Source organism: Corvus kubaryi, unplaced genomic scaffold (genome assembly GCF_017639235.1).
Source record: "Corvus kubaryi isolate FWS band 111438036 unplaced genomic scaffold, C.kubaryi_AGA036_p1.0 37354, whole genome shotgun sequence".
Lineage (NCBI taxonomy): Eukaryota > Metazoa > Chordata > Aves > Passeriformes > Corvidae > Corvus > Corvus kubaryi.
In genome coordinates, this window is record NW_024581116.1 from 3,504,669 (window position 1) to 3,528,924 (window position 24,256).

Consider the following 24,256-nt stretch of genomic DNA (forward strand, 5'->3'; position numbering starts at 1 on the left):
TGTTCCTTTCAGATGCACTCGCTCCCCTCCTCTCACCCGTTAACCACATAAACACTGGTAGGAGCTGGTGAGGTCTCACACAGAAAATGCTGGGAATCTGAAGTGGTGAGAAGTTACCCACGAGAAAATGCTCGAGGAGGTGACAAAACCACTCTGGGCAATGTGAGGGGACACAGAAAGCAAAGGACACAATGAAACTTTGAAAAATTTCCCTGTCCCTCCCCATCCATGCTGCATGGCACAGCTCTGTTGAAATTGGAGCCCTTCCCAATGCACTAAATCTCAGGGGTAATTGTAATTACCAGCGCAGGTACACATCATGATAAATTGTTCAGAATACAAAGCAGCATAGTTGTCTAAGCAGCACTGGGGCTGAACAGCCACCAAACAGCCTCATCCACCTCCTGCGCTCCAAGAGAGGTGAGAACTGAAGGTGCTTATTTGCCAGTGGTGCCTGGGCATAAATAGGCCAAGCTAATTTACAACAATTAGCCAGGCGCACATGGATAAATCCCAACATTTCACCATCTTTTCCCTATTGCCAAGGTGCAGCAGTTTGCCTAAAGGTGGCATTGAAGGTGTGAAACCTTAAACAATCCTCTTTGTAGATGGAGAAAGATCTCTTGTACATTAATCCAGGATTTGCTCCTCCCAGGTGTTTGACCTGTAGAGCAGCTGGTGAGGTACCATTGGACAGGTGGAGGCACCAGAGCAGGGAGATGAAGGCTGGGATGTGCTCGGAGCTCTGGGAGAGTCCCTGGAAAGAACAGCTCTTGCAGAGCTTTTTCTGTGCATCTCAGCCCATAGTGCAAACTGGTCTGCCCATAGTGCAAACAACCAGAGCAGGTTGTCCACGTCCACAGTGTCCCTGATCTTTAAGGTCCCTTCCAAGCCAAATCATTCTATGATTTTATGAACCACCAGTCAAAATATTTTTTTCCTGAAGGTGGGCCAAGCACAGGCCCAGTGGTGGCTGAGCCAGGCTATGCTGCTGCTCTGCCTTTCATCCCAGTGAATTAAAATGAAACACATGCTCATGGCAAACAGAAGAAAATAAAGGTCTCTGTGAAGCTGTGTATGATCTCGCCTTAATTTAGCTACGCAGCCCTCAGATATCAGGATCTGAGGCCATCTCTAGGAAAATCCCAGACAAACAGAGAGATCGCTAGATAAGATTAAAGAGGAAGTATTCAGTCTATTTGCAAATATTTCTGTTACAGATGAGCCTAAGCCACAAAGATTAAATCAATATACAAACTTCCCCAAAGCTCAGGTGTATTTGAATTTGAGGCTTTGGTTACTGCATATGTATTTATATATAAACCTATCCATACTTTTGAGTCTGTGCCTGAAAGACAAAGGAATTGTCCTGCTCAATCATAGGGTTTTTTCTAGCCTGATCAGACTTTTTCCTCTGCTATGTTTAGCAAAAAGGTGAAAAAAACCCAGATATTTGATAGATGCCCTACACTACCTTTTAAGTTTGTGTTTAAATATGTGTTTCAACTAAAAGAGATATAAGGAGTATCTTTAAAACATTATGGCTTTTGATTTGTCCATTGCAGTTCCCTTAGAATAAAAAAGCGAAAATAAAGAGAAATTTATCACTTTTCCTCCTTTCGTTATAAAATATAGGCCAGGAAAGAAAGGGGAAAGCTCTATGATTAAAAAAAAATTAAAAGGAATTATTTCCAATTTTACCATCTTTCCCTCTTTCAACTTCACATAAGTAGTAAATAAATACCGTATTCCCCACTGTTAATAGTTTTGCTTGCTTGATCCTGCTGTTTCCCAATAGTAATCTTTCATGGCCTAACGCTGATGAAAATATCAGTGCTGTTTTCTAGATCTGTGCAAGACACGCAGCCATAGGTTCAGAAAGTCTTACTGATGCTTTATCAACCAAGGTTAGAACTGACTTCATTTAGGTGTCTAAGGGATTTGGGAACAGTTTCCATGGCACGCAAATCCATAAAAAGCCTGAAAAAGTTGCCTATATTCAGCTGCGAAGGCAGTGTTCTTCATTCTCAAAGATGCTATGAGTGTAATCCAGCTGGCAGGGAGGGAAAAGTGCTATTCCTGAGCCTCTTCCTAAAGGAACGAGATTTCTGTGGTCTCATAGCCAAAGATATTAGATGCTGAACACCTTTGCAGTCTAGACTCTGAGCTGTCTGGTCCTGTGGCACACTGACAACAAAGCAGAACCTGAGCCTGTAGCCAGGAGTAGCAGCTTTTGGATTGACTTGGTAACCACTGCTGGCTCCCACAGGGCACAGCAACTGGCTGTGGGGCCAGTGAGGCAGACAGAGGCTGTCAGTGGACAGGGGCAGTTCCTGCACCCTGAGCCACCCTGAGCCCAGCCAGGGCTCTTCTAATGCCACAGGTCCCCATCTGCAGGGTCTCCTGCAGGGTTTGTGCCCAGCCCATGTGAGTAAAAACCCAGCTCAGATACATCTGCACAGCCTCACCATGGCACAAAAGGGCTTCACTGCCATGCTAAGAGGACTCCTGCCCATGGGCACCTCATTCAGCAAAGTGCATTATTCTCTACTCGATGTGTTCAACACTCATGTCCCTTGGGGATTACTCCCTCAATTTAAACCACTTAAACACTGCAAGAAACAGGTGGTTGCTCTGACTGCATCACTTTTCTGGCAAGAGTTTTACTCTGTTTCAGGTTTTGTTTGCCCTTCTTGACTTTCATCCAACTTGGTTCTAGCAGCCCCATTGCCACTCTCTGTGTGCTCAGTAGCTTTACTGGCACCCTTGAGCTGCTGTTCCACACGTGCTATGCTGCCAGTCAAAAGCTGGAGTGCAGCTTACAACAAAAAAGTCTCCTAAAGCTCCTGAAAGTGACAGCAGAATGGCTGAAGAAAGGCAGAAACCTCAGTAGAGCTGGCACTGTGTCCCCACAGTTCCCCAGCACCTGTGGAAATGATAAGTCCGGGTTGCTCCTATGCCACAGAGACACATAACCCATGGAAAAGAGTTCAAGAGACTTTCTTCTCTAAATTATTCATTTTGATTCAGCTCAAAGTGTGAGGGGAGGGGCTGAAAGTTACAGTGCCTTAGTGAGTGTTCAAAGTCCTGTGTAGAAATAACCTCATCTTACACTCCAGGGGCTGTTAAAATATTAAAACTCCCCTGCTGGCTTTCTCTCTCTTGTGACATCTTCAGTCTCGCTTTCTTCTTCCTCTTCCACAGCCTTGTTATTTTCCAAGGCAGGCATTTATAGGGCAAGATTTATTTTAAAATTGACAGATGCTGCTTTCCTTTGCTACCAAAAAACCCTGAAACACTATGGATGAGAAAATTTAAAGGCTGGAGGCCAGGTTGTTAAGAGTCAGCATTGTGACCAACACAACCCCTTGTGGCCCTTCCATCAAAATCCGAAACACACTGATCCCATCTTTCACAGTTTCCTCCTGAGCAAACATTGAGGGTGGGTTTCAAGTCACCACACCTGAATCATCTAAACCTTGGTTTTGTAGTTCCTCTACAAGCGTGGGTTTTCAACTTGCTGTTCATCTCAACCTAAAAAAGGTGTTAAAATAGGTGGGAAGGCATTTGACTTCTGGCAATGCCCATCCCTCTCCCCAGACTATAGATGGCTCATGTAAGCCAGATTTTTGACTTCTAGGTGACTGGAAGTAAATGAAATAAATCCTCTGTTGGTAATTGCAGTTCATTTTAAACCAGTGAAACAATAATATATCACATTTATTTCAATCACAATAGAAGTGTGAGGAACTGGAAGAGGGGAAATGGGAGCTCAAGAGAATAGGACTGACAGTAAAACTGGAAGCCCCCACAAAATATCCAGCTCCAGACCCATGCCAGGAGTTATCCTGTGCCAGGAGAGCACCCAGAGGAACATCCAGATCATTCCATTCTCCCAGAAAATTAAGTCCTCAGGATGTGGAACTGAAAGCAAAACAACTTCATGGGGTTTGAGTGATGTACTCAGTGTCTGCTACTCCAGCAGGAATTATTTAAGGAGGCAGCAGGCTGTACAATATTGTATTAGACTGCAATTCAAGAAGGTGGGAGAAATCACAGGTTTACACAGGAGAAATAGGAAGCCGGGTGGTTTTTCACTTTGTTTTCTCTAGCACACATTGTTCTTCCAATATTTGTACACACATTCACTGTAACGACACTCAAATCTCCCAGTAAAAATAATTTATAAAGAAACATTGCTGGGGAGTGCATTCCTTCCCATTAGCCCAGCTGCGAGCTGGCAGCTCAGAGCCTGGGATTGAGCTCCCTCCTCCAGACAAGACCGTTTTCCATCTCAGCTCTGTCTGGGAAGCACAAAGCAGGTACCCTCTGCCAGATGCCCCTGTGGACACCCACGTCTACCCACAAAGCCATAGGGTCTATGCCTCCAGCTTCCTTCCAGACCTTTCACTACAGCATTTTGCAGAGTTCTTTGGGTTTCTGTTCAATTTGTTTCAGTCTGTGAACAACTAACCAGGACACCTGTGCCAGGGACTGGCTGCACGCATAACCACAGGGCCGTATCCTGAGTCCACAGCTGCCAGCCTGGTGGGAGACCCTCTTTGGATGCCACAGGATAAAAGATGCTATGCCACCAGTGTGGGCAAGGGTACCCTGTGGCCCTGACTGTCCCTGTCCTGGGTTATGTGTGCAGTGGTTATTCTGGTGCATGGCAATGCTTGGGAGGGGACAACTGAGTCACCCATCCAGGGACCAAAGGCACATACACCACATTCATCCCATGGGCTGGGGAACCTCTGCTCAAATCACCCAAGGATGCAATAGAAATGCAGGGTCTGCCCAGCCCCAGCTAGCTGTGGAGCCCACTGTGCCAGAGGAACGCAGGCAGGCAGCACTGTTCCCAAAGTGCACAATGCTGAATAAAACTGGACAAGGGTCTTTCCAAGTCATGGCTGAGCCGGGAGACTGCTTTAAAAAGTTAAAAACCACCATATTTTGTATTTGCTCAGGTGTTTCTGGTCATCTCCCACATGCAGTTTTTCTTCCTCTTGACAAACACTGAAACTCTGCTCTTGGCTTAGCCATAAAGAGTCTGTAGGACATGAGACAGTCAGTTCTGGTCTTACAGGAAATAAAGGTAATGTACTCTGGACTTTCAGATGTCATAGAATCACAGAATGGTTTGGCTTGGAAGAGACCTTAAAGATCATCCAGTTCCAATCCCCTGTCATGGGCAGGGACACCTTCCATGAGACCAGGTTCCTCAGAGCCCCATCCAACCTGGCATTAAAGGATGAGACTGTCCTTTCTCCTGTGCCAGAACTGCAGCACTGAGTGAAGGTATCCATCTGCTCCTCTGTAATCCTGATTGCTCTCTGCTCCCCTGCCATTTTGCACCTAACCTGTACCTTTCCAGAGCAAGGAATATGTTTTTGTTCTCCCATCATTCAAAGCTTAGCATGGAAAGGGATTTTAAACACTGTAACAGCAGAAGGTAGTTATTAATAACAAGCGATATCATGAAACCGAAATCTTCCTCTCAACAAAGAGGAATTCAGTGATGTAGAAGTTGAAGACAGACGTGCACCACAACCCTTTGCTGGGTTCTGTTCCAGGCTCTCTAAAATAAGCCAGGCTGAAACAGTAACTTCTCACTACTGCTTTTTCTTGTGGAAGTGGTTCCCAGACACTTGCTGTACATCGTATAATGTCAACATCTGATTTGATCCACATCGTTCTCATCTACCACTAGCCTGGATTTCCCATTTATCTTGAACTTTGGCTGAAATCTCATTTTATTCAGAGAAAGGTCTTACTGGAAAAGCCTTCATGAAGAGCTTACTACTTACAACTATAATTCAAAGCACATTTTGAACAGAAAATTGTGGATTTCCACCAGCTGAAGCCCTTGGTGATTCATGGTGATGGCAACAAATTGGTTTTGTCACAAAACAAAAATAAGAGGCTCCTGAAAAAGCCTGAAAAATGCCAAAGACTGTTTCTGTTTCTTAATATTTATTTTATTAAAGATATCAAGCCACACCAGTAGTTCAAGAAATAATTGAAGCATTTAGCTTCTTCTGCATTGCTACTTTACCCATTTCCTCAAATTATTTTGACAGTATTTATTTTGGGTCAATAGAAAATGACATTTTTTTCTCCCTGTCAGCAGAATCAAAACATCAGATACTCATGTGGTTCTGCTAGGAGAGTACAGTGGATTCTTAGGCTAACTTGGCTATCTGTGAGTGGAAACCCCACAGTTTCTCCCAGATTCTTCAAAGTAGTGAAAGTGTTGGTGATACCAGTCTGGTGTCCCACGGTCCATGACACATGTCACCAGTGAGGTGGCATATGGCTCTATTCCCAACCTTGACTGGGAAGGGAACTCACAGACCTTTAGGTGATATAAATTTCCATGGGACTTAGAGCTTGGATTGACCAACCAGGCCAGTCTGATCTGTTCCAGGTGGGACCTGGCTCCATGTGTTTTAGTAAATGGTGGTAGACATTGGACTTTTCAAGCCATGCCAACAGACACGTGATTAAAGCTTCCAGGGGCTTATTCATTTCTTCCATATAAAATAAGGCTATTTGCACATTTAATGTTAATTCTGTATTGACTATCACTCTTGGGAGGTAAGGATGTCATTATTTTTTAAACACACAGGGCTTTACTCGATCAGACTCATTTGTTTCCTCTGATGGAAGAAAAGGGCCTGAGGTGGAGAGAAGTTAAGAGCTGACTAGGAGGTTTTAACTGAAGTAGTGGGATGAACGTGAGCCAAGGAAAATTTAGGCTGCGCATCAGGAAAATTTTCCTAACAACGAGGTCTATTACTACATGAAATGGTTCCCCCCAGGGAAAAGGGGGAAGCTGACTAGACAAAGCAATGAAGAACACATTGTAGGGGGCAACCTTTAAACAGTTGGGGAATGGACCAAGTGACCTAAGTGCATTTTCCATCTCTAATTTCTCTGACTCAATCATTGCAAGGGTACAGTGTAGAGTATATGACTCCTGCTCTCCGCCACATCAGTGCTGCTTGGGAGCACTTCCCACAAAGCCAGTCCTCAGGATGCAAAGGACACCTGAGCTCTGACCTCCAGGCTTCTTCACTGAGGTCCACCAGGCATAGGTTGCTCTTGCTGGGACCTTTGGCTACCCAGGGACCAGAGGGTTCATGAACACAGGTCATTTTTAACTGGACTTTTTCATTCTTCAACTTCACTTTTCTTTGCCTTTTTTTCCCCATGATTTCTTCCTCTTATATGGGAAAGCTTTTCATTCTCAGAAATCACTGAGTTGCTTCAGAGACAAGCTCAAGCTACACAGAAACCTGACACAGAGGTGGAATTTCTGAGCACCTGGTGATGCCCATGTGACAGCTGTCACAGTAGCAGACACCCAGAACCAAACCAGGAGACTTCAGACCAACAAGGTGAACTTCAGGTGCCAAACCAGCTTACGATGCAACTCTCATGTCCTCATTTTCCAGACTGAACTGGACTGGATGAGCCAAGGAATAGTTGAATGCTGTTAAAGGGTTTACTTCAGTCAAAGCAAATGTGATTCCCAATAATGAGGAAGAGTTATTCTTCTTATCCTTGAATCCTGTATGTTTAAACATCAGTGATCTTCTGGTAGAGTTCCTCAAAGTTTTTGTATAAATCTTCTTAAAAATCAAAAAATTGATTCACTAACAGCCATAGACTTCTGCAGGAAGGGCCAGTTTCATTACAAGTTCACCCAAACTTTCCAAGTGCTCATACTCCAAATGGCATCTTTTATAATTTTTTAAAAGAAATATCATAATGGTTTCTTGTTTTGTTTTGTTCTGTTTTGATTTAAAAGCAGGCTGTCTTTTCAAATTTTAACTAATTAGAGTAAATGAAAAGAACTCTTGTAATAACTTGGGGAGCTGATTTTCTTTTCCTCTCAGAAGAATGGTTTAATATGCCCAACTACAGTGATCTTTGTGTCTGAGTATTTTTATCTCCTTAAAAAAAAAAAAATAAAAATATCAACTTTTCCATAGAAGAGAAAAATACCTCCCTCTTTGGCTTATTTATTGTTTGAGCAGGAATTGGTTGAAAATGTAGGCAAGATAATGAAAGGCCTTTTTTTTCCTGTGCCTTTGCTGGAAAACCTGTATTTATTCTTAGTTTAAATATGGCCCTGAAAACACATGTTTTGAAAAAATAATAGTTATGTTATAAGACAAATTCAGTGTACCATGAATGAAGCTGGAGGAGCTGTGTAACTTTCTGACACAGACTTCATTTTTGCAAGCTGGATTTAGTTTTTCTTTTCGTCAGCCTCAGCAGTTTTTATCTCTGCAGTCTCAGTTCACATCTATTTCCTCTCTGTGCGAGGTATGTGCATGAATGCAGGGACATCTAACAATGAAAGAACAGCTTCAGGGAAGAGAAGGGCAAATCAGCTCTGTATTCACTGGGACCTGACTGCAGACCATAAAAATAGATATGAAAATGCAAAGAAGAAATGCCTGAAAAAAGCTTCTAGACAAAGTGATTACTTCTATGTGTTAAAAAAAAAAAAAAAGCCAATGGAGTCATTAGAAGTAATGACTTTAGAAAACACACTGGGACAAGACAGGACAAATATCACTTACAGGGGAAAAAAAACCTGTCCATGTCAGTAACACCTCTATCAACACCACTTTCGTTTTACCAGTTCCTGTCTAGCCGGGAACTAATTTCTTTACAGTTACTGAAGCAGAGTAACCACAAATCAAACAGTAGGAAAATGATAACCTGCTGAACTCCATAGAGGCCTCTTGGCTGGGTTTTGTGACATCTGAACTATGCTTAGACAATTGTGAAATGTCTAATGTGGGGCAGTCAATCAGGCTTTGCCCCTGAACTTGTCATTTTGTCAGACAAAGTGGGAATAAAAAAAAAAAATAAAACCCACAAATATTTAGAAAAGTCAAAACTGCTAAAAATTATTTATGAGAAAAAGTTGGATATTTCTTGGAAGGTGACACTAGAATCCTTTAATATATTATGAGAATATGAAGCATGAGGGGGAGTATAAAGTGCAGGGAGAGACCCTGTTTGCGGGAGTTTTTCAAAGTTATGTTCTGTTGGCTCAGGCTGCACCTCACTGAAATGAAACTTAACAGGCCAATAAATAGAGCAGTGCTGAAGAAAAAGAAGAAGAAATTGTACTAAACTCTGATTATGCTGACATCAGCTGGCCTATAAATTATCGCCCAATAAAAACTATCAAGATGTGAACAAAAATATCCCAGATATCCATCCTGGAAAGAAAAAACAGTTTGGAGCTATTCCAGGACAGTAATTCTTTTATATATATATAAAATCTGAATATTTTGTATTGTGCTCATGCAAAGATCTATTTCATCAGCTTCAGCTTCATCTTTAGGCTTTTTTTACACTCACTCCTCTCTAGAAGAATATTTCTATTTTTAGAGATTTCTTTCTAGAGCACCTTTAATGACTGAAAGGCATAATCAAATATTTGGTCCATAGCTTTGGCTAAAATTATTGTTTTTACACCAAAGTCAAGGTATCAAATCAAATTTACATTGGATAAAGATATTCTGAATTTATTTAAATATCTCATTCATTACTATAGAAAGCTATGATGTAGAATCACCATGGTTTTGTTGATTTCTAGGAAGCAATGGAAATTTGTGCTGCCTGGAGGTCTGTCTCTACACGACAGAGAAAATTATCTGACAGGTTCTTGGTATTTCTTGGAAATCAGAGGGATCTCCCTCTCTCTTTGTAGTTTCTTCATTTACATTTCTTCAAAGCAGAAATTTCAGTGAACATGGAGGATTTGTCTCTACAGTGGCAATTACTGAATTATTAGAATAGTTGGGGTTGGAGGGAATTTTTAAAGGTCATCCAGTCCAGTCCTCCTGCAATGAACAGGGAGATCTTAACCCAGACTAGGCTGCTCAGAGCCCTGTCCAACCTGATCTTCAGTGTTTCCAGGGACAGGGCCTCCACCACCTCTCTGGGCAGTCTGTTCAGTGTTTCACCAGCTGCCTCATAAAAAATTTTTTCTTATATCTAATTTGAACCTGCCCTCCTTTATTTATAAACCATTACCCCTTGTATTGCTACTGCCCCCATCTTTCTTTAAAGCCCCCTTTAAGTATTACAAGTCCAATAATGGAATAAAAGGGCAAGACAAAAGACACATTTCAATATGATCTCCTCCTTGTAAGAGATCTCAACAAGGCTCTGAAGGGTATATTTTTATTTTTCCATTGTGGTGTGTATATATACGTAAATAGTCATGATACAGAGAAGAGGCCTCTTGAATAGAAAGGAATATCTGGATATCTGGAAAAAGCTTGCCCAGAGAAGTGGCAAATGTCTTGTCCCTGGAAACATTCAAGGTCAGGTTGGACAGGATTCTGAGCAACCTGGTCTAGCTGAAGATTTTTACAAGGGCATGTAGTGACAGTACAAGGGGTAACGGCTTTAAACTTAAAGAGAGTCAACTTAGAACAGATTTAGGAAGAAATTCTTTACTGCAATACGGCTGAGACACTGAACAGGTTGTCCAGAAAAGCTGTGGCCACCACATTCCTGGAAGTGTCCAAGGCAAGGTTGGATGGGCCTTGGAACAACCTGGAAGTTGTGAAAGGTGTCCCTGCCCATGGCAGGGGGGTGGAAGGAGGTGATCTTTAAGGTCCCTTTTGACCCAAAGCATTCTGTGATTCTGTGCTGTTCACAGCGTAGCCTGGTAGGCTCCTGTAGTTAGACTTGATTTTGTCAGTGACTGCTAAGTCTAGGAAGCCGCAGTTTCCAAAATTAACAGTAAAATAAGATGAAAAATCATAATGAGAGGAAAACAGATCATGAGAACTCAGTTTATTATCTGTCTCCTGTGTCTGAAAGATGCTATCTTTACCTCTCAACTTCTCCTACCATCAGTTGGGGTGATGACTGGGAGCAGCACCAGCTCAGATGGAGAGTGTGCCACCCACTGAGGCACTGGTACTGCTTCCTGTTGGCACAGCCCCTCCTGGTAGGAGCTGCTCTTCTGCTGAACCTCCCTCACTTCTTCATATGAGCAGAAAGCAGAAGTGATATGAGTCACCTCACAAGACCACCTGCTAAATTCTTCTCCTGTGGTCTTGAGCCAGATGCCACCTGCTAATAATGAATGTGAAGATAGAGCTCTTCAGGATATTGCTCAGAATCAGAGACTCTTTCTTCAGGATTAATTTCCTAAGGAAAAGTAATAAATATCAAAAATATGAGTGCCCACTTCTCAGGAGCCCCAAAATTCTGAAATTTATTGTCTTCACAGAAACCTAACCACTGCTGTTACTCAGCTCTAATGAAATAAAATCCGTTCTAAGGAAATAAACCACATATTAAACATTTTTTTGTTCGAACATGAGTAAAATAACTTTCAAATTTATCTTTAACAATGTGTATTCAGGCACATTTTCTGTCTTGTGTAAGACCCTCCCAAACTTAGAAGACTAAGTATATGAGAGTCTTTCAGTAAAAGACTAGCTTCCATCTCCAATGTCACTGTAATTCCTTTTTTCATATCCAGAATTATTTGCTGAAACAATGACTGAAACCATGAAATCGTGACAGCCTGCACACTGGGAAAAGACAGCTAACATAGCATCAGAAGTTGGTAGTTTGCATTTGTCCACTATTCTCATAGTTGTAACTTCTAACCAAAGATTCACAGAGAAGATACCCACCTCTTCCCCACTGCCACAGCCCATGCAACGTGGGTCTTTTGAGCTGAAGTGCCCCCACATCTCTGGGACGTATGAGTGAATCTGGAATTTTTGTAGAAATAGTAATCTGAGAGAAAGCGAGAAGAAAAGTGGCTTTCATCTTTTATACTCATCAAGTCTGGGACAGCTTCCAAATCAATGAGTATATGCACTCAGTTTTGTCTTGGTTTTTGAGTTACAACCATGAAATAACCAACTGAGACCCATAGATTTTAACAAACCAATGTGAAAGACAATGTGGTCTTTGAAATTGGTTTCGAATCTGTCTATGGGTTAAACACAGAGTTTTTTGCCTTTGAAAATCCTTAAGCAAAGACGCCTTCGCCTCTGAGGAACGACATTTTACTAGTGTGCATGCTTGTGTATGTTAGCATGTGCATGAATATATGAATAAAAGTATAGACAACTATTATACAAATACTTCTTATAAAGACATAAGTTTATGGAATTAAAAACAGTAGCCTCAGTGTTGTATATCTGAACATGTAGTATATGTCAGAATTTAGTTGATATGTACCATTCAAGAACATATTTATCACCCAAAAGCATTCCTTATTTTACACTCTTTCTTCCTGTACCTTATTTCAGGCAGTCATAATTTCATAGGCATTTATTTTGACTTGTTTTTTAAGTGGTAGAAGAAAGAACAGAATCAGGATATAATGGCTGGCCAAACCCCGATGTCTTTACTTAGATCTTACTCAGATAAAACTGCTCAGGACTTCTACCTGCAGAAAGACCACAGGAATTAGCCCTACAAATGGTTTCCTCCCTTCCAAGAGGTAAATATATGTCTTTGTTCTTTTATCTGTTTGTTGCCAGGGTGACAGGCTTATGCAGTTTGAGAGTACAACAGTAAGGCCTTAGGGTGTCACTTTAAGATAACCACACACTCAGTTTTCTGTTTAGCTTCATTATTTTATTTTTAGTTTTATTCATAACTATTTGCTACTGAAAAATGCCTATTGTCAGCTCCAGGTGTGTTTGCCAACATTAAAAAGTATAATCACAATAAAAGAAAAGCCAGGAGCTATTCCACCTCCCACATGCCAAAATTAACAAACCATAGCAAAAATTAAAATCAACAATATTTTACTGTCCTCCTTCCCTTCCTTCTTCTCTCTATCCTCTACATCCTCCTTCCTACGAGCTATCCGGATTTCTTTCCAAATGCCTGAATAAATGAATAACATGCAGCATGGATGTTCAGTTGATGTTGCAAAAACATAATTTTGGCCCTGTTTTCATGCCACTGACAGTGTGCATAAGGAAGAAACCCATTTTCATACTAAGAATTCTCTTTTTCATAGTAGCGCATAACTTCTGTATGGTCGTCTGACAGAAGGAAACCCAAGCCTTCCCTTTTCCATGGACTTTGGAGGCATGGAAATCTGCAATTATCTCTACAGCCTAGAGTGCCCCTTGAGTTTTTAGTAGTCCTTCTAATTCAGACCTGTATTTGAGGTAAGGATTTTCTTTGAAAAAAATAGTACCCAAATGTTTTAATTTTCCAGTGAAGAAGTTCCATCACAGGTCTTAAAAGCTAATCACATGTCACACATGATTCTTTCTTGAAATTCTATTTCACTGTGGAAGGCTGGAGACCAGATCCAGACACAAAAAGCCAAGGCAACCTGCAAGGTTTCTATCATGTCTTGAACCACAGTAAGTACACTTTCTATTCTTACTCACAATTTTCTTATTTAAATCTAGGCTCCGAGTCTATTCTTTGTGTTGCATCATGGTTAGCTCATGTTCAGATGATTCTCTGTGATTTCCAGACCTTATCTGGAAGCAATGCCTGCTAAGCCAGATCCACCCATGTTTTATGATGTTTATGTTCTTTGGGTAGGATTGGGTCAGTTTTAATCCAGACCCCAGTAGGTTTTAGATATCTAAACTCCAGTTTCAGACCAAGCTAGCCTCCAATCTGCTTGTTTTTCTACTTCATCTACTGTCCACACCTTTTTAGCCTGAAACTTCCTTAGAATCTTAGCTGTAGCTACTCAGATATTCATGCTCCCAGGACCTGTCTCTGGCTGGGTGTCAGTGAGAACTCAGTTATGTACACAGGCCTCTAGCCTTTGTGTAATCCCCCAGAGAATCTTTAAAAACTGTTTTTATTTAAATAATGAGGTAATCTTTCACCTTTTCCTTTGCAGAAAACGATGGCCCAGCCTTCACTCCTCGTCCCACCAACAGATGCTGTGCATAGATAAGCTACGTGAGCAGTGACTTGGGAAAGTGAGTTGAACTGTCTGTGGTGAATTTGGTCCCATAATTATTGCAGTTGCTTTGACATCCTAAAACAACTCTACAGATTCATCACATACCTAAAGGTTTCAATTTGTCTTCCTCTTTTCTGCACAGAGCTGTTGTAAGGCTGTTTGATGAAGCTGGAGAAGTGCTCAAAAGCCACAGGATCAGGCAGCAGGGTCCTGTGGCTAACTCTAAATAGCAAAGGAAACTGAAAAAAACGTGTTTTAACCTATGCTGGGCTGCACTGTGTTCTCGTCCTATGGAAATTGTGCCTGTTCAGCATTGCTTGGCTAAGCTCACAGCAGGGTCCACACATTGACAGAAAGAGATGGATTTGCGTTACCAGAAAAGGTGGGAAAGCAGTTGCAATTTCAACAGCTTTTCAAGTGTATTTAAGTCACCTGAAGTATGGCCCCATGTGGTAAAAGACAGTTTGGCCTCTGCAGTGTTAGGACATGTTGGATTCATTGAGTTTTCTCAGTAGCCTATTATCACTGGACCACCTGGAGCGCTGGGATACCAACCCTGGCTGCTGTAGACCCAAAGGAAGAGCATTCCAGCCCTTGTTTGGACTCCCCTCTACTTTGCAAACTGTTGAGATGAAGCACGAAGGTATAAAAAAAATTCAGGAGAGATGGACAAATCCCATGAGGGCCCAAAAATGTCTTTATCTGAGACAGCTGAGAGCTTTGCCATCTCCCACTGGCACCCAGCCACATGTGGTGAGCCAAGACAGGTGGTCTGCTGGGCTGGAAGACACACTAAGACAGTCTGGTCAGCCAGACGGGCCAGCATGAGGAGTTCAGTGAATGGGACTCTTCTCCTTGCACATGAACGAGTCCAGTGCAGTACAATGGGGTACTGTGCTGCTGAAGAAGTTGTTCTTCGGGTGAGACATTACACTCATAAAACTCAGTGGAGGTCCTGACCACTTTGTGGGCATTAAAGATCCCATGACTTCTAGCAATGACTTTGGTGTCCTGGCCACGCTCCAACTTGGAATGCTTTGTCTCGTTGGACTCCCTATACAGCTCCTATTCAGAAATGTTGTCTTCACAAAGTCTACGTTTAGATGAGCTCATGTTAAGCTGCCGTTTCAAAGTTGATGCCAAAATGGAAAAAGAATTGTAAAAATAATTAGCGATGATTACTGATAATTACCTACACATGGTTGGTGTACCAGACTCAGAGAAATACCTCAGAATGAAAAATGTCATGTAAATATAGGGTGTTACTAAGTTTCTGGCTGGGGTTTTGAAACACTCAGAACCGTACGTATGGAATCACACTTTTTTTATCAGAACAAGAAGTGCTGTCTTGTTGTTTAAGATCTTAAAATCAGATTGTGCTCTGGGTAAGTTACCAGTAATACTTGCAAAGATATGAGACCCTTCGAGAAAAGTCAGTCTAACAAATTCTAAAGTAGGACTTGAAGAAGCTTAATTTGACAAACAGAGCTTTGAATCACGTTCATCACTGTCGGAGGAGCTGCCCACCACACTTCCCTTTGCCATTTGGAAGAGCAGGTCAGACACTGGCAAAACCAGGCCACTGAGTCTGCTAGAGGCAATTTAAATACAACACATCGAGATAACATTTGCTTTAAGCTTTTCATTTTCACAGCCTTACGCAGTGAGAGCGGCTTATGAAGTCTCCCATTTAAAGCCTGATTTGTGATTTATAGTGATTTATAACAACACTAAAACCTCCCACAAAAGACAAATTAATAGTCAGATGCTTTTTCAGCACCTCCTTTGAGAAAAAGAGTTTTGAGCCAGTGCCAAGGAGTGGGAGGCAAATATTTCTACTGAAACACAAATGGGTGGCAAACTCTGTAATAACATTTTGGCATGAAATACACACTACATTTTTGGAGTCCTTTCTCTTTAAAATGTCTGAGCATTTCAATTTAACAAATTAAACCTTCCTTAATAAAATGAGTTGGTCAAGGAGAAAAGAAGGAATTTAAGTTAAGTCTCCGTAAATGTTTTTTGCACATTTGTGCTTAAAGCTTGCTGCCTGGTCTGCCTCTCAGTTCATGGCAGTTCCAAAATATGGAGTACTTGTTTTGGCTCTAGGCTTACTATTATATTGCCATTAAAATTCCAACTAAATCCTCCAGGTTTGTAATTAGAACTATGGAGAGACCCAGGAGTTAAACACAAAGGATGCTGAACTTCAGCAGAGGAAATTACAGCACAATATGATGCGAGATGTGTTGGATGAAATTAAACGGAACAAATCAGTGAAGCAGATAGGGAAGGAGAGCATGTCCAAAGATCAATTAATGCATGTCTGAGTGTTATGAGCAGTGCTAAAAAGCAGTGCATTAAGGCTAAACTGGGACTCTTAACAGATGCAAAAGAAAGTGCAAAAAACATATGAAGGACAAAGCAAGACAGATGGAATCATTCTGTAGAAGAGGAGTTAAAAACCAGTAGGATTATTTGATGACCAGTTAGAGGAGAAAGGTAATAAAATTTCATGCTTCAAGGTATAAGCTGGTAACCATGGGGGTCTGTAAGTAACTTTTTCCTTCTCTGGAATATTGCAAAATTGGATGACAGAGTCTTTACAAGGATTGCACTTTCTCTCCCTCTCCTTTAGTCTTCTGGCTTTGATTGAAACATTGGGTGTGTGCCAGTCTCAGACCTAGACAAAGGCTGATGCTCAAATGGTCAACTACAGCAAATTTTATTTTCTGTCAAAAGGGATGAAAACCAAAACATAATAAGAGATGAACCTGAACAAAATAAGATTCCGGTTCAGTCTTCCTTGTTTCTGAGGGTTTTATAGTGCCTTGGGTGGGAATTCTGCCCCAGCATGGACTGCACAATTGAATTTTACTAATGACAGATGAGATTTTCTGTATGTGTAACCAGCCTGCCAGGTGTTGCTGGCAGTAATGAAGGCCAAACTGAGTACCTAAATTTTTTCTTAAAATTACAACACAAAATTGCTCAGAAAAAATAGCCCAGAAACCTTAAGAAACCAAACACTTCCCACAGGTACCCTAGCCAGTATTTCCCATTCATAAACATAGAATCTAATAATTAAATGGCATTAATTCAGGGAAAAAACCTACTAGTGGTGAGTTGATAAAGAAAACACTGGATTTCCCACTATCTTGGCCAGGATATCTCAGAATGGATCCAAACACTTCCAGAGGACAAATGTCTCCATAGGATGCAGCTTGCCCCCTTTCTTCACTTCTCCCCACCTTGGTTTATTGTTGTTATCACACATTTTGCTGCTTCCACTCCACCTGTAAGCCAGGCATTAAGCCAGCAATCCACATTGTCCATATGGCTCCATTTGAGTTAGCTGCCCAAACTAACCATCAGTGGACAATAAAACAGATCCTCCTGGATCATGGTTGATTTAATCTTAAAGTGGAAAGAGCCAGGGAATGGGCACAAGCCCTGGCATATGACTTTTCAGACTGATAAATTGTTAGTATATAACCTGGAAGTACTTCTGTCCAGGCCACCTAGCATCATGCTAAGGAGCATTTAGGTCTTGTTCTTGGTGTGGATCAAGGATGTCTCCCAACAGACTGTTTGGATGCAGCCACCCTGCTCTGGAGGTGAGTTGAACTGTGCCATTGTGGGATCTTCCACTGGGCTCGAGTCCTGGCCTGTTTTATTTATTCGTACAGTAGCTGTGGAGACTTCACTCAATAATTTTAAATCCTCTTCTGCTTCTTTTTGATCACAGAACATGGAGAATAACATCCTGGCGATGCAGTTGGAGTTAGTGTCAGCTACAAGCTAAAGCATTCCTACAAACTCACCTCTTATCACAAGTGGGAATGAAGCTTGATCATTTTATTTTTAATTTCACCAATAAGTGATAGAATGGAATGGAATAGAATAGAATAGAATAGAATAGAACTATTTCAGTTAGAAGGGATTTACAGCAACCCTATAATCCAACTGCCTGACAGAAGCATGTTCTTACCAGATCCCCAGACTGCAGATTATCCAAGAAAAGGTCAGCTAAAGCAAGATAAGGTGGATAATGAAACAAAGCCACTTACAATAGCATCATATCTTTTGATCACCTCCAGGAAAGAACAGTAAAAATAATGTTGCTGACATTCTGTATAGTTCATTCAGCTTGATGCAGAGCTGATGGAAGGATCTACAACTGGTCCTGAGTCAGGTCTGTGTAATCATGACCCTAGTCCTGTTTTAACAAGAGGAAAGTGGTGCAGGTGGCAAATAAACCCTTCAAAGCTCTTCCCTTGATGCTCACAAAGGAGAAGGATAAATATTATGGAACCATGGAATAAGGGGACTTGCCATAATAGGGGACAAAATCTGAAGCCCCCCACATCTGAGAAACCTCCAGGACCAAGTGACATTTTTTTCCCAATTCAACCAGAAATGGCATGAAGGACCATTTTAATGATATTCACAGGCCATTTAAATTATGTTCAAATTCCTTGGTAAAACCATTTAAGGTGCTTAACTGGTGGTAGGAAGAAAGAACCATACCTCACACTTCAGGTGGCAGCACAGATGGTATTGGAAACCTCAGCTAATCCATGTATCCCAGGAGGTTTTACCATCACTGCTTTACATGCATCAGTAGCATAAAATTGGTGTGCACTGAAAGCAGAGTTCAGCTTCACATTTAGAAGGGACTTGGGAAATATTAGCAAATTCTACTTGTGAACATGGTTTCAGGAGCTGGTAAAATAACTGGAAGACAGCCACACACATGGCAGGGAAATAACCACAATACCGTCATTGATGAAAGGATGGCTTGATAGGAGGAAGCTGCAGACATCATCATCATTAATTAAACACTGAAACTGGAGAGAGGATGGCTTTGTGGTTAAAGTATTGGACTCAAATTCAAGAGATCTGGGTTGCATTGCTGGAAGAATAAACACGGACAAGTGCCTCAGAATCTTCTTTTACCAGGTCTCCATCTGTAAAATGGGAGCAAACCATGCTCCTTTCCTTTGCTGATGTAGAGCGGGATTTTTTCCCCTGGATTAGCCTGCAGCAGGCAGCAATGCACAATCCTCAGCACAGATGAACATTCCAGGTGCTAAAGCTATTCAAACCAATAATAAGAAATAACAGTACTGCTGATAGAAAGTTTTGCTTCCTTGAAAATTAGTTTTCAATTCATTTGTCCTAAGGAAGAAATCCTATATTTTTACAAGCCAGAAGCATTTTTTTTCCCCCTACTTTAGTGCTCGCAATGTGGGAGGTGAAAATAGAGTTCATAATGAGAACTTGATTCCGTGGGCTCCCAATAGGAGCATACAAGTTGCAGGGTAAGTGTCCTGTGTTTATAACAACTTTTCCTGCTACCACAGCTGCAACTAAACTGGTAGAGTAGAAATAAGAACAGTCAAAATAAGTAACAAGGCTATGTTTTGGGGTTTTTTTAAGGCCTCTGCTGAATGGATGAGAAAATAACATGTGGATTTACATGGGTTGCATCTCATATAATACAGTTGCTAAATCAACATGAGACACTTCAGATTTCATGCATGGATTTTGTGGAAAAGCTTTATTTCACATATTTTCTGGAACATCTAAATCAAAGATTATTTTTCCCCTAGTGACCTGCCTTCAGGGTAATTTCATCTATCTCTCAAACACCTTGAGCACTCGGAGATTAATTTTTGCCATCCTGGGAAGCATGTTTCCCCTTCTTTTACAGACTTCCTCTCTTTTCCACATCGACCTGGCCACTAAAGCAGACAGAGCTTTGGTTGTTTGTGACCTTGCCTCAATTTATTGACCCCAAATATCTGGAGATAGTTCCTCAGCTGTAGAACCACATCTGTGTAATGCCTCCCTCTACTGGATTTATGTAGATGGCTAAGGCAGCTAATAAATGTTTGTGGGTCACTGATAGATTTGGGAGAAGATGCATTTCTGTGTACATTCAAAACTGATAGCTTGGTTTGCCTTGATTTTACAAGGATTAAAAGAATGTTGTGTATGCAGCTTGGCTAAACAAGGGCTGAGGGAGATGTGATAACTATCTACAGAAAGCTGTGAGTATGCTGGAGTTTGCAGTTTACCAGAGTTTAAGTGATTAAATTAGGAAGGGCTGAACTTTGCAGAGTCTGGGGCAAGAAAAACTTGAACTTTTTTTTAAGGGAGTGGGAGATTTGGGAGAGTGGTTCATGAAATTGGCCTCTCTTTGCAAACTCTTCTCTTTCCACTTGTAATTTAAACCTTTGCTGGTTCCTTTCCCACTTTGAACTCAATTAAAAGAACATGTGTTTTTGCTGCAGACAAATCCATGCTGTACAGTGAGGAGGGAAGAAAGAGCCATTTAAAAACTGTGCAGTCGCTTCACTGCGGTATCAACTGTTCTATTCACCACAAGTGGTAAAACCTCTGACATAAGACATGGATCGCTGCAGATGTGAGTCAGAACTGATGGCATGCTTGTGGTCCACCTGTATGCAACAGCATGAATCTCTTGATTCCTACTGAAACTCCATGCCATACCATGATATTAACACTTCCTAAACTTTTCACTTCCCCTCTGACTATGTTTTCTTTTTAATCACACCATGATGACAAATCCATTTCACTTTTTAAAAATTCCTCTTTACTTGGACCCTCTGTCAATGTATCAGTAAAGCTCTGAGCACCCTTAATAGTCAGTGGGACTGAGTTCCTCAAACCATGCTTGTGCCAGGGAAGATTTTTCCAGCCAGGTTTGGCCAGCATCACAAGGGCATGCCTGAAGGGAACTGGGAATGTCATCAAAATCAGAGCAGGGTATCTACCGAGTACAATGGAGCCATTCTTGCACATGATGACACTTCATGGCAGAATTGTCCTTCACAAATGCAGAGATGTGATTTGGTTCTGGTTCAATGATTGGATAATGTTGAACTGTAGCAACAACTGTATCAACAGAGAGATCACAGGGAAACGACACTTTGCACGAAGCCAAATTATCCAGGATGCATCTGGCTGCATTAGTAATCTAAAGTGAGATCACAGAGGAAAAAAAAATGTGGGGAAGAAGAAGGAATAAAATTTAGTGAGAGAGCTTAATAAAACTTAATCAAGAAAATACCTCTGTATGTGATGATGCCCACAAAATACAAAATTACTCCCATGCGAAAGGCCTATGTTAAAATCCTTTAAAAACATCTTTCAGAAGCTTGGGCAGATAGGATTTCAACAAACAGAAAAACAAACTGGCCAGGGCTGCTGGTTACTGTGTTGGATTGGTAAAACAGAGCATCAGCTGCCGGCAGCCACAATTCCCCCATGTCTTACAACTTGCAGAGAGCAAAGGCTTGCAGAAGTCAAAACTGTGGCAGGTCTGGGATCTTGGTCTTGTTTTTCTCATTTCTGGGTCTGAACCATGTGATCAAACAAAACAGACTCAGCACTTCAGAAAGCCTGGCCAGTCCAGCCTGTGTAATTTTGCAGGTCACTTTGAGACACTGGTTGATCATTTATCACAACACATAAATAGTTTGAGCTATAGGAAAAAAAATTAAAAGGAGTAAATCAAGTTTTATAAATTATTCTCAAACCTTGTACTAAGATGTCTCCCTCTGATTGCAGTCTCTGGCAATTTCAGGGAACAGCCAGGGAGCCTGCAGGGGTATCCTTTTCCCTGCCTTACATAACTTCCTTGCTTCGATCCCTTTGAAACACCTTCACACCCTTGCTGGATCTATCCTTCATGCTGCATGAGGAAATACCTCTGAAGGACTGTTGTCTTTGAAATACCTTTAGAGCCCATCTTGTCTTTTATAAACTAAGAGGATCTAGGAAATGAAAATAATGGTGACAAAAGCAGCATTGTTTACAGGGGCCTGCTTTGCCAGGAGAAGGCATCTCTATCTGTGTCCCACTGTCAGAAAGATGCTGTGATTTGAGCATCATCCAGTGAGATCGTCTGGGGTGGAGCTGGAGCAGAGAGTGAGGTGAGGATGTGAATGAGAAGGGAAATGAGAACACACTGAGAGTTTATTTCTGTGTTTATGAGAGGTAACTTTGTTAGATCAAATTTATAAAATGTTTGCTTTGTCTAGATTCATGACCAAATGGTATCCTAATAAAAATCACAGCTGAAGAAATCATCTTCAACTTCTACAGGAAGGTCTTTGGCTTTCTTTCTGAAGTAACCTCCTCATCTCACCAAAGCAGCTGCAGATGACAGCAACATCTAGGCTTTCGCTGACGCCATTTCCCAGCTTCGACCTTATTCCCAGCCCGGCTGTATCAAGACACCCTTCTCTGCAGAGCTGAAGACCTCCTAAAATCTCAGAAAAGGCTGCCTTCCCTTATCCCAGTCATGCAAAAATAGCCTTAATTCCAGTTTCTTCACAAATTATGAATAAAGACACATTCAGGGTCTCAAAAGTTATTACCCACTGTCCCTTTTCCCTGTACATTGCCCATAATGTACATTCATGATGGACACCCTATTTTGGACCATGACTTCTCTGGGGAAAGAACTTCATTTTTAACTATTTCTATGAAGTATTTGTTATGTAGCAAGAGAGATCTTTTATCATGGCCTTGGCTCTCAATGACAAATTCTTCACTGGCACCTGAAACCAGATGTGCTCTGTGCATCTGAACCGCTCATATCTCCATTTCAGCTGCCTTTTACATGAACCAACTGAGAATACAGATGGTTCAGATGAACTGAGATATTAAAACAGGCTTCAGGAAGCCTTGCTAGACCAGAGACGTGCTTCCATGGGTATAGCATACTGATTATAGGCATCATAGTTCCATGTAAAGAAGTCTAGAATAAGATGGCTAGGCACAGAGTCAAGACTGGTTTTAGCACTGAGAATTGAGGCAAGAACTTATGGTGAGTTCAAATTGTGTTTAAATCATTAAATAATCATGAATAACCATCTGACTCCCATCACTTAAAAAATCCATTGTGTCTGAGAAGAAAGGTAGAGTGGAAAATGTCTTTTTGCGCTATAAACTTTCTTCAAAAGCATGTAAATGTGATAACAAGACAGATATTGATGTGCTTTTGGGGTGTCTGTATTTGTTTTTGTCTAACTCTCTGCCATCTAGAGCTGAGCAAACAATGGAGTCGGTACAGTGCATTGCAGGGTTTTTCCTTGTGCAAATAACAATCATTTACTGGTAAGGCTGATACTTTATCTCATGTTTGCTGAAGTGGGTGAAACCAAGAGGAAACCAAGATGATTTGCTGGGAGAGCTCAGTGTTCCCTCATGAGCCAGGTACGGCCCTGGCCGTATCCAGATAACTCCACAGTTTCTCTGGGAGTGCTCAAGGCCAGGTTGGATGGGGATCTAAACATTCTGATCTAGTGGAAGGTGTCCCTGCCCATGGCAGAGGGTTGGAACACGATGATCTTTAAGGTCCCTTCCAACCCAAACCATTCTGTGATTCTCCTACAGAGAAGGCATCAAATTCATGACTGATTTAGGAACTTAAATTCTGATTTGGCAATGCACAAGGTAGAATTTGCCTCAGTTTACATTCCCAGGGTAGTGTTCATTCTGTAATTTATGCAACAATAAAGGTTTCTTTATCAATACAGTTTAAACCTCCAAAGGAGGCCACAAAGATGGTGAAGGCTCTGGAGCGGAAGTCACATGAGAAGCAGCTGAGGTCAGTTGGTCTGCTCAGCCTAGAGGAGACTGAGGAGACCTCACTGTGGTCTTCAACATCCTCACAAGGGACAGCAGACAGACAGACACTGATCTCTTCACTCTTGTGACCAATCACAAGACTCGAGGGAATGGCTGGAGCTGAGTCAGAGGAGGTTTAGTTTGGATATCAGTAAAAGGTTCTTCACTCAGAGGGTGGTTGGGCACTGGAACAGGGTCCCCAGGGCAGTGATCATAGAACCAGCCCTGATGGAGTTCAAGAAGAGCTTGGACAATTCTCTCAGGTACAGCGTGTGACTCTTGAGGTGTCCTTTGTGGGACAAGGAGTTGCACTCGATGATCCTGATGGGTCCCTTCCAGCTCAGCATATTCTGTGATTCTATGAATTTACCAGCTAGATAGGGATAACTGTGCCAGCACAGTGGCAGGGATGCATTGACCTTAAAGGTGTTACCTTCCCATAAAAATTATTGTAAATTCAAGTTGAAAATACCTTCACATTGATTCTGGGATGGCAGGAACCCACTCTGCAATCCCTTTTCTGATTGCAGACATCCTTTAGTCTGCGTCTGCTCTGTTTGGCAGTGATTTGTAATGTGATTATACTGTATATTTACACACATCCTCTCAGCACTAACTGCCTGGCCACGC

At 41.6% G+C, this 24,256-nt stretch overlaps 1 long non-coding RNA gene across 1 annotated transcript; it reads left to right on the forward strand.

Annotated features, from left to right (window-relative positions):
• The first annotated feature begins 10,566 nt into the window (after window positions 1-10,566).
• LOC121666837 lies at window positions 10,567-23,699 on the forward strand. Its single transcript, XR_006016811.1, has 3 exons — window positions 10,567-13,976; window positions 14,103-21,924; window positions 22,033-23,699. It is a non-coding gene; the product is annotated as an uncharacterized LOC121666837 (long non-coding RNA).
• The last annotated feature ends 557 nt before the right edge of the window (window positions 23,700-24,256 follow it).